The sequence below is a fragment of the Arachis ipaensis genome, chromosome B02 (genome assembly GCF_000816755.2).
Source record: "Arachis ipaensis cultivar K30076 chromosome B02, Araip1.1, whole genome shotgun sequence".
In the NCBI taxonomy this organism is placed as follows: domain Eukaryota; kingdom Viridiplantae; phylum Streptophyta; class Magnoliopsida; order Fabales; family Fabaceae; genus Arachis; species Arachis ipaensis.
This window is the reverse complement of record NC_029786.2, coordinates 77,839,623-77,849,503: the sequence shown is the minus strand read 5'-3', so window position 1 is coordinate 77,849,503 and position 9,881 is coordinate 77,839,623. Positions and strand designations below refer to the sequence as shown.

Here is a 9,881-nt window from a genome sequence, read left to right as displayed (position 1 = left end):
GAAATAGCATAATTTGTGATTATAATTAATATATGTATTGCCCACAAATAAGTTAGGAAATCAAATAATTTCCTAACATACGTTTCTTTCGTTATAGTTTGATGAAGAATTTCAGAAATAAAATAAAACATCTATATACTTAAGATTTAAGAATGACTGATGAGACCGACCAAGATAATAAACTCCACAAAAATTACGCTTAAATAAGATTTTATTTGAGTAATTATTTAGATTAGTCCTCAAGGATTTAAAAAGTGGACATTTTAGTCTCTAAAAAAAATTAATACATAGATCAGTTCTCAACATTTTTTTTCGTCAGATATAACAGTCTTCCGTCTAAAAAAAGTAAAATAAAATAATTATTATTAATTGTATAATAATAATGTACCATAATTTTTGTATTTTTTGGATAAAAATAATAATAAATTTATTTATTAGATTCTTATGTATGTATTTATAATATAAAAAGAATTTTTGCATAAAAAATAATGTTGCGACATCTAGAACTAGGTAGCGATAGCCAACATGTGAATAGTGGCAATTGCGATTCTTTCCTCCTCTGGCACTTTGAAAAAATCAAAGTACTGATCCAATGAGAAAATCTATCCTAAACTGTTCTTGCCATCAAATTTCAGTAAGTCAAAATTTACCCTCTGATATTGTGCGAGATGAGAAGGTGGGTTGTGTCCTAAGCTCAAAACATAGGTTTGCTCCTGTGATGGAGATCTATTCTGAGATCAATCCTGAATCAGTTAGTTCAGAGAGGATTGGATTGCATCAAATTTTAGATTAGTCACCCCAATAGCTCTGGCATGCTCAGCGCGATTTTCATTGGTTACCTCTTCAATCATCTTGAACAAGCATTTAATGTTTTCCTCCAAACTCCTCATGCATGTGTTATTAGCAACAACCATGACGAAACGAAAGCACCAAATATGAGGGTGAAAAGATGAATGTTATATATTTGATATGTATAATAGGAAGTGGTACAATATCAGAGGGAATTAACCCAATGTAATAATAGTGTAGCAGCAGAAATAGTAAAAATTAACAAAAAATAAGGAAAGAGTATAGTAGAAGGAATTGACAAGAGAAATTAAGCATCAGTCATTTGGTTTTGCTAGTGTTTGAAAGACCTAATGATCAGAAAGAAGAAAGAAGATTAGTAGCTGAAATTCAGGGAAAGGAAACTGAATTTGTTAGAGAGGAATTATACCACTATGTGCTATCAATCATAGCCTCCTAACCGCTTATTAATAACTCTCATTCTTACGCCCCCTTTTTGGTTCCTGATCAATCGGATCCACTACCACGTGTCCATCATTTGTAACTAACTCCTCTAAAGGAATTGATGCTGACACATCCTCACTTGGACTTGATTCTGCATGGCCCAATTTGAGAATCATCGCCTCATTCATGATCAGAATAGCGAATTAAATGATATAAAGGTTAACTACCAATTTAGTACCCGAAAGATTCAACCACTGACAAAAAAAGTCTCTAAAAGATGTTATTGACAAAATAGCCTTTGAATGATTTGAAAATGCAACAAAAATAACTAATAATTATTATACTTTTTGTAAGTGACAAAAAAATTTTTGTATTCAGCAAACGGTTTATCTATTTGATTTGAATTTTTGTGCCAACATTTGAATAAATATTTAGAAGGTACAATAAAAAATTCAGAACGAAATTTGATCTCTAGACTTTTCTTTTTATTTTTCAAAAAAAGATGGTAATTCACAATAAAAAAAACTTTTAAAAATAATTCACTTGACATAAAATTAACAAATTTTAAGGATAAAAATATCTTATTTTTCTAATAATGATTGCAAAAATTTGCATCAAAACCTGATCTTTAAAGTCTTTTTTTTAGAATATATATTTAATATATAGTTCTTTTTGTCGCATTTTCAAATCTTTCGTAACCTTATTTATCGTCAGCATTTTTGGGAGTTCTTTTTGTCAGTGATATAAATTATCGGGTATCATTTTGGGAGTTTATTCTATTTAGAGAAATTACCAAATCAGTCCCCAAGGATTTTAAAGGCGGACATTTTAGTCCCCAACAAAAGTTAATACACAGATCAATCCCCAAAGTTTTACTCTAACAAATAAATCAGTCCTCGGTTCATTTTTTGGCAGTAATTACCCAGATCAGCCCCCAAGAATTTTAAAAGCAGACATTTTAGTCTCCAAGAAAAATTAATTCACAGATCAATCCCCAACATTTTTTTTCGTCAGACATAACAATTCTCTGTCTAAAAAAAGTAAAATAAATTATTATTAGAGATTATTCTACAAGAAATTCAAGATTGAAATCATTTGATATTTTTTTATTTAATATAATTAAAAGATGTCCTATTTTAAAAAATATGTTTGTATTAAAAGAAAATATTTTAGTTTGGATTTCAAAAAAATCATTATTCACCTTACTTGTTTCTAACGAAAAGAGTGTATTAATATGCTAGTATTATGGTTCACATGCACAATTCTAAGCTAATAATAATAAAACATATAATAAAAGTAAAATAGACAGATACTGTTATATCTGATAGAAAAAAGTATTAAGGATTAATATGTGTATTAATTTTTTTGGGACTAAAATATCTACTTTTAAAATCCTTAGAAACTAATCTAAATAATTACTCTGTCAAAGAATTAACTAGTTTGTCTACTTGAATAAAATCTTAGAGATTAATCTATGTTTTAATTTTTTTTAAGACTATAATGTCTATTTTTAAAATTATTAAGAACTAATTTGGATAATTACTCATTTCATTTTAGTGAAATATGTGAATTTTGATTTATGTTTCTATATTCCAACCTTGACTCGCGAGTCACGATACAAACTACAAAGACAATTACGTAATTCAGTCCTACCATTGGTCAAAGTCATAATTCTTCTTTTTGCTGGTCGTGAAAGTCTTAATCTATGTTTCTATATACCAACCTTGACTCGCGATACGAACATAATTACGTACTTCAGTCCTAGGCTCCTAACCATTAGTCAAAGTCTTTATATTCTTATTTTCTTTGCGTCGTGAAAGTTTCTATTCTTCATCAAATGCCTCGAGAAACATTCTTTTGCTTGTTTGTACCGTTAAAAGAGATTTTATAGAAGTAGAAATAAATATAAAGAAAAAAAATTCTTTAAAATTTTTTATAAAAATACTTTATTAAGATAACTAGTCGATTAGTTAGTTCGTTTGTCCACTCAAACAAGTCTTTGGGACTCGAATCTCACAGCAAATTTGAATTAAAAAACAATTAATAAAATGGGATTTTTTCTGGACAATGATCTCTAAGCATGATCTGATTCCTCAAAACACAAATAAATTTAGTTTAGATGCCAAACCTGAATAATAGGATGCACACAACAGCAAGATCCATTTGCCAATGAGGAGCACTACTCCATCCGCTTTCCACAGAAGTTCTATCTTCTAGAGAACTTTTTCCAGTAGATCATCAATATTAGCATGCTGGATACATAGAAACCAACTAAGACATTATAATTGATATAAAAGCACCTTTCTTTGCTGATTGTAGATAACAGGACCTTTTGATGATGTATTGGGTAGTACAAGAATTACAGATGGATACTATATATTAGAGTAAACACCCAACCCGGTCTCTATCCATATCAAATTAGAACAACGCGATCCCTCACAAAAAAAGTAACCCACGCCGGTCCCTGTCTATGTATAAAATAACTCATCGCGCTCCCTCCCATGTATTTCCGTCCATGGACAGGACCGGCGTTGGTTACTTTTTTGGTGAGGGATCGCGTTGTCCTAATTTAAAATGGACAGAGACCGGGTTAGGTGTTTACTAAAAAAAATTAAAATTAGTAGTGTCAAAAAATATTGCAAATTTTTTTTTATTAAGATATAATTAGTTAAAAATATGACACTTCTATATGTTGAATATATTTTAAATATAATACTTCTCGATATTCATCCGATACAGTAAATCAGTAAAAGTGTTCGCACGTCATAATTGATATAACATGGAAAAAATATTTATTAAAATATTGAATCATTTGTTATATTGACACATTGTGTAATAAATATAAATAATGCAACATAAGTGTTAAAGATATAAAAGATAAGAGAAGATTGACGGAAAAGAATGACACAAAAGTAAAAAAATTGATAATACACAATAAAATTAGTGAATATTACCTTAGTCATAAGATGTTTCACGTTGGCTATGTGAAAAGATTTTAGTAAAAATAATTGGTAAAATATCTATTATACTCTAAGTAATGAACTAATTATATTCGAAATTTCCTATTAACTTTTTTATTTTTTCACTGGCGAGCAGCCACGAAGCAAAGTTAGGTTCTATACTTTCCAAAGAAAACAAAATCTGATATAAGAGAATAATAAATTTGTCAATAATAAAAAAATTAATTTTTTCATAACAAAGAAAGTATTTTTTTATGAATATTAAACTTATTTTTATATGGTGATTAATTTTTTGTGTTAAGGTAATATAATTGTATAAAATAAGTTCTATATCTACATTATTAAAATCTTTTAACTTTTTGAATTTATTGAAAAATTAATATATTTAGGTGAATTTTTTCTAATATATTAATTTTAATAAATTGAATAAGAATTAATTTAAAAATGAAAGAATATCATGGCTTAATTTTTTTCTATAAGAAAAAATTTGGATATTTTTGTTGAAAATTGGCCTTTTATTGAAAAAATTTGGATATTGCTGTAGGTGGAACATGTCTAATATATAAGGTGGATCATAAGTCATAACTAAAACATAAAATACATGTTGAACACTATATGTGTGCCATGTTTGGACGAATCTTTGATGACGCTGTAGTAACATCCCTTGCGTATCCAATTGTCAAATATCAATATTAGACAAAACATCACTTTTATTTCTATACGTACTAAAAATAATTTCTAAAATATCAACTGTAGTAAAATTTTAAAAATTAGTCAACTAGTCTTTATATAATTTTTTTTATAATATTAAATTTTTTTTAGTAAATACCCAACCCGGTCCCTGTCCATTTTAAATTAGGACAACGCGATCCCTCACAAAAAAAGTAACCCACGCCAGTCCCTGTCCATGGACGGACATACATGGAAGGGGGCGCGATGAGTTATTTTATGCATAGACAGGGACCGGTGTGAGTTATTTTTTTGGTGAGAGATCGCGTTGTCCTAATTTAATATGGACAGGAACCAGGTTGGGTGTTTACTCTATATATTACTACTATATTAGTAAAAGAAAAAATGTTATAAATAAATTAAATGTATTATTCAGACAATGAAATTGCAATTTTAATATTGACTCTGACCTAAGCCTATAGTCTCACTAATTACTCTCAGATTCAATGTGTCGTTCAAAGAAGTTTACACCAAAAAGAAACCTTCTATAAAAATTTATGAACCAAATAAAAATTGAGCTAGCTTGGTGCCTATTATAATAAATATTTAATGTTCAATCTTTTTTCAAGCGAGTTTGGCATGAATGAGATTAAAATGCTCCCATAGCTATGAATGTCGCTGAAATTAACAAGGAATGAAAGAAGTACTCAAATTCATTCATTACCTTGCCAGAGTTATTTTGATATCTTCTCACATCTCAGCATATGGATGAGCACAAGTAGTTCTTTTCAAAACAATGAATTACATGAAAACAAGTTCAATAGGTTAGTTTTTTCAGCCAAATCACCAATAATCCTGACAGGAACACGATCCATCCTTGAAGCTGTGGAACTGGTTAGTGTCGCGAATAACTATTTCTTGAGTTGTGATCGTTGAGACATGCTTTATAAAATTATGGCAATTGCGACAGATCCGCAGGTTTTTGAAGAGTCGTATTGTTTTCACATGGCTATTGCTCATAAGGGCAAAGGCAAGAGCCAACTTCTCACTATGGTGATTAAGATGTTCTTCTTTCTGTGTATGGAACATCATGAAGCACATGTTCGATTTGTGGTACATAACCAATCAATTTGAGCTTTTCACCAAGCTCCTCCAATTTCAAATGGATTTCCCTGATGTGAGGATGTGCCCCATCCAACACAAAGACATGTACTTTATTGTTTATTTCTACCCAGCAACAACCAGGTTCCTTTTTAACACCATGGCTGGACATCAAGACCCTTATTCTTTTGGCCTCTGCCCACCTGCCTTCGCTAGCAAAAATATTTGAAAGTAATATGTAAGTAGAGTCTGTCTCGCATTTGAGCTCAAATAGCCTTTTTTGCTGCTCTTTCACCAAATTTAACATTCCTATGCTTTGCACATGCGCCCAGAACATTCTCCCAGACCAATGCATTAGACGTGAGCTTCATCGCTTCGACAAAACTTTCAACGTCTGCAAATCTTCCTGCATGGCTGAGAATGTCAACCATACAAACATAATGCTCATCTCTAGGAGTTACGCCATAAACATTGCTCAAGGAGTTGAAGTGTTGTTTCCCTTCTTCAACAAGATCCATGTGGCTGCATGCAAAAAGGACACCTATAAAGGTAACATCATCGGGTAAGTTGCCCTCATCTTTCATTTTCTGAAAGGTCTCCAGGGCCTTATCACCCTGACCGTGCAGAGAGAATCCACGTATAGTGTTCCATAGGACTTTATCATGCCGAACCAGTTCCTTCAAAATAGTCTCAGCATCTTCTATGCAGCCACATTTTGCATACATATCGACAAGTGCACCAGAAACAAACATATCAGGAAGAAGTCCACTCTTAAGTGCCATAGAGTGAAGTTGCCTTCCACTTTCACTAGCAGTTATCCGGGAACAACCACCTAAACAGCCAGCAATAGTGAACTCATTGGGCCTTACTCCTTCTTGCTGCATTGAATTTAAGAATTTGATAGCCTTCTCTTCTTTCTCAGTTTGGGCAAAACCAGTGATCATTACTGTCCATGTGAAGACATCCCTATTGATCAACTTGGCAAAAACTATATATGATTCCTCCATATATCTAAATTTGAGATACATGTCCAAAAGGGCTTTCCTGTTTTTCAGAATTTGAGCATGAACTTGCTTTCCGAAGTTTATGTCTAAGAGATTAGAACAAGACCTTAAAATTCTAATAAATGTATACATATTTGGCCTAAATCCTTCGACAAGCATCTGGCAGAAAACATTTGATCCTGATCAGAGTAAGCATAGTCTTGAAATCCTGACAATAGAGTATTCCAAGAAACAAGATCTGGCCATGTCATTGTCTCAAACACCCAATAACCATCATCCACACAACCATTTTTAATGTGCATCCCGATAAGGGCATTACTTACAGAGACATCTGATTCAAACCCAAATTTGAAAATACAAGCATGGATGCTTTCTCCATAAAGCAGGTCACCCGATTAAGCAGCAGCACTAATAACACTTGAAAAGGTAAATTGGTTTGGTTCAACTCCTGTATGTCTCATCAAGTAAAATAGCTTAATTGCTTCACTGCTATGACCTTGCTTTTCAAGGCAAGCGATCATTGCACTCCAGGAAACTACATCATGGTCTGTGATCATCTAAAAAAGTCTCAGTGCATCATCTACCATGTCACACTTTGAATATACGTGTATAAGACTGGAACACATGAATTTGTCTATTTCAAAACCACTTTTGATTGCCAAACAATGCACAAGTTGGCCGTCTCTTGATTGTCCTGAATCTGTGCAACCCTTAAGTACACTGGACAAGGTAAATTCACTGAATTCTACTTCTGAATTTATCATTTTAAAAAATAATCTAAATGCTCCTTTCCCATCACCCACTTGAGCATGACAATTAATCAACACGTTCCACAATACTTCATTCTGCTCAGGCATGCAAAAGAGCACCTTATCAGCAAGATTGATTTCACCACATTTCGCATATAGATTAACTAATGCAGATGCAATAAAAACATCAGATAATAAACCCTCCTTAATCACTTCGGCATGAACCTGTTTCCCAAAACTAATATCCCAGCACATAGAACAAGCTTTCAAAGAAGTGGCAACCGTGAATTCATTCGGACTGATCCCTTTCTTTCTCATCTCACAAAACAAATCAACACCCTGCCTGCCATTTCTCTGAGCTACAAATCCCTGAATTAATGCAGTCCAGGACACAACATCTTGTTCAGGCATTTCATCAAGCGCCTGGCATGCATAACTGGAGTAGTCACATTTTGCATACAAGTTAATGAGTGAAACCCAAAAATGAGAATCGGGGTCCACCCGTTTTTATCTGGTGATCATGAATTGGCTTTCCCTCATTCAAAGCTCCTCTCAAAGCACAATTACCCAACAAGGAAGAATATTGTTTAAGCCTCTGCTTGCTACCCACATTTGACGGTTCCATCTCAATGTTCTTCTCTGTTTGAGGCACTGAGCAATGATTTTCACCACTAGGGTCTCTTTTAGGTGTTGTCCCTGTCCTCTGTTGAGCTGAACTAACTGTGGCAAAAATTTTGGAGGGGTTTCGAGGTGGTTTACGTGAAAAGAGTTGAACTTGGAGAATGGGTGGGGAGAGAAACTGAAAACTGTGTAGGTTGCACAATCCATAGGACAGAGTTGCGCATCCCATGAAAACTTCCACTTTTATTTTGTCTAATGATTATTTTTGGACGAGCTGAAGAAAAAACCAACAAACAAAAAGAAAGTTAGGCAATGCTGGAAATAAAGTAGAGGCATAGCAATAACAACCATCATAGATGAATGTGTTAGAGGTACTTCAATTTTACATAATCTGTTATCTTTAAGTGGATTGATGCACTTACTAGGGGTGTGTGTACATGTGTAGGATGAAACCAATTTGTTCTAGCACAGACATGGCCCTCAATATTCTCTAGGTCAATTTTTGAGAACCTAACCCAGCCTTAAACCGGATGAAACCTCATTATTCTAAGGCCACAACCATACTAGGTCTAGACTGGGATACAACTTGACAATTTTCTTCATATATGACAATTCTGAATTATGTAATTAAGGTCCAAATTTAGAACAACAGCTTATCAAAGAAAAGCAAGCAATTTCAAGGGAAATAGCCTGTAAAAATGCAGCAAATCCTTTTACACAGCACACATATTAGATGTTGCTAAGCATTTGAAATGTAGTATGTCCAAGATCCAGAAAGGATCAAAGATAGATCAAGAACTGCAAGCAATCATATGCATGGCACTTATATATTGTGTTTAACAAAGATGGGTTAGTGAACCTAAATGGCAACCGAAACAGAAGCAAACTAAGGCCTTCCACCTTCCATTTATCTTTTAATTACACTCAAATGATAAGTAAAACCGAATTAAATTAAGGCTCCAGAAAGTTAATTAGTTAATTATTAGTAACAAGGTTTAATCACAAGCAAGCAAATTAAGGTTCTATTTGGGCAGAACAGGGCAGAAAGATTAAAGAGCTACCGTTGAATTTAATCAATTTAATCACACATTGTATCTTCTTCTCATAAATAGGCAAAACCGGAACTAATCTAATAAAATAACTCGATGAACAAAGAACTTAAAAAAAAGTCGAATTAATCCATATTGTTAATATATCAAATAATCAATTTTTTTAGTGACATAGATCAAGTAATCAATTAATCAGAAATCAAGATATGGAGAGAGGCACAGAAGACTAGAAGAGAACATTGGTGGAGAGAGCTGACCGGCGGCGAGAGAGAGTACAGCTGCAGCAACAGAGACTGGGTGACTAGAGAGCACAGCAATAGAGGAGAGGAGCTCAAAGTTCGCAGCCTTGCTCCAGAAACATTAAATAGCAACAGCGAAGATGGAGAGAGAACACATAGCAGCAGCCGGCAGTGAAGACATGAGAGTGACGCTGGAGAAAGAAGTGGCAATCGTTCGGGCGTTTGAGAGAGATGCTCGAACGGGTAGAAAGGAAGAGAT

General features: G+C 33.2%; 1 pseudogene; it reads right to left on the bottom strand.

Moving 5' to 3' along the window:
- Window positions 5,295-9,874, bottom strand: LOC107625485 (annotated as a pseudogene).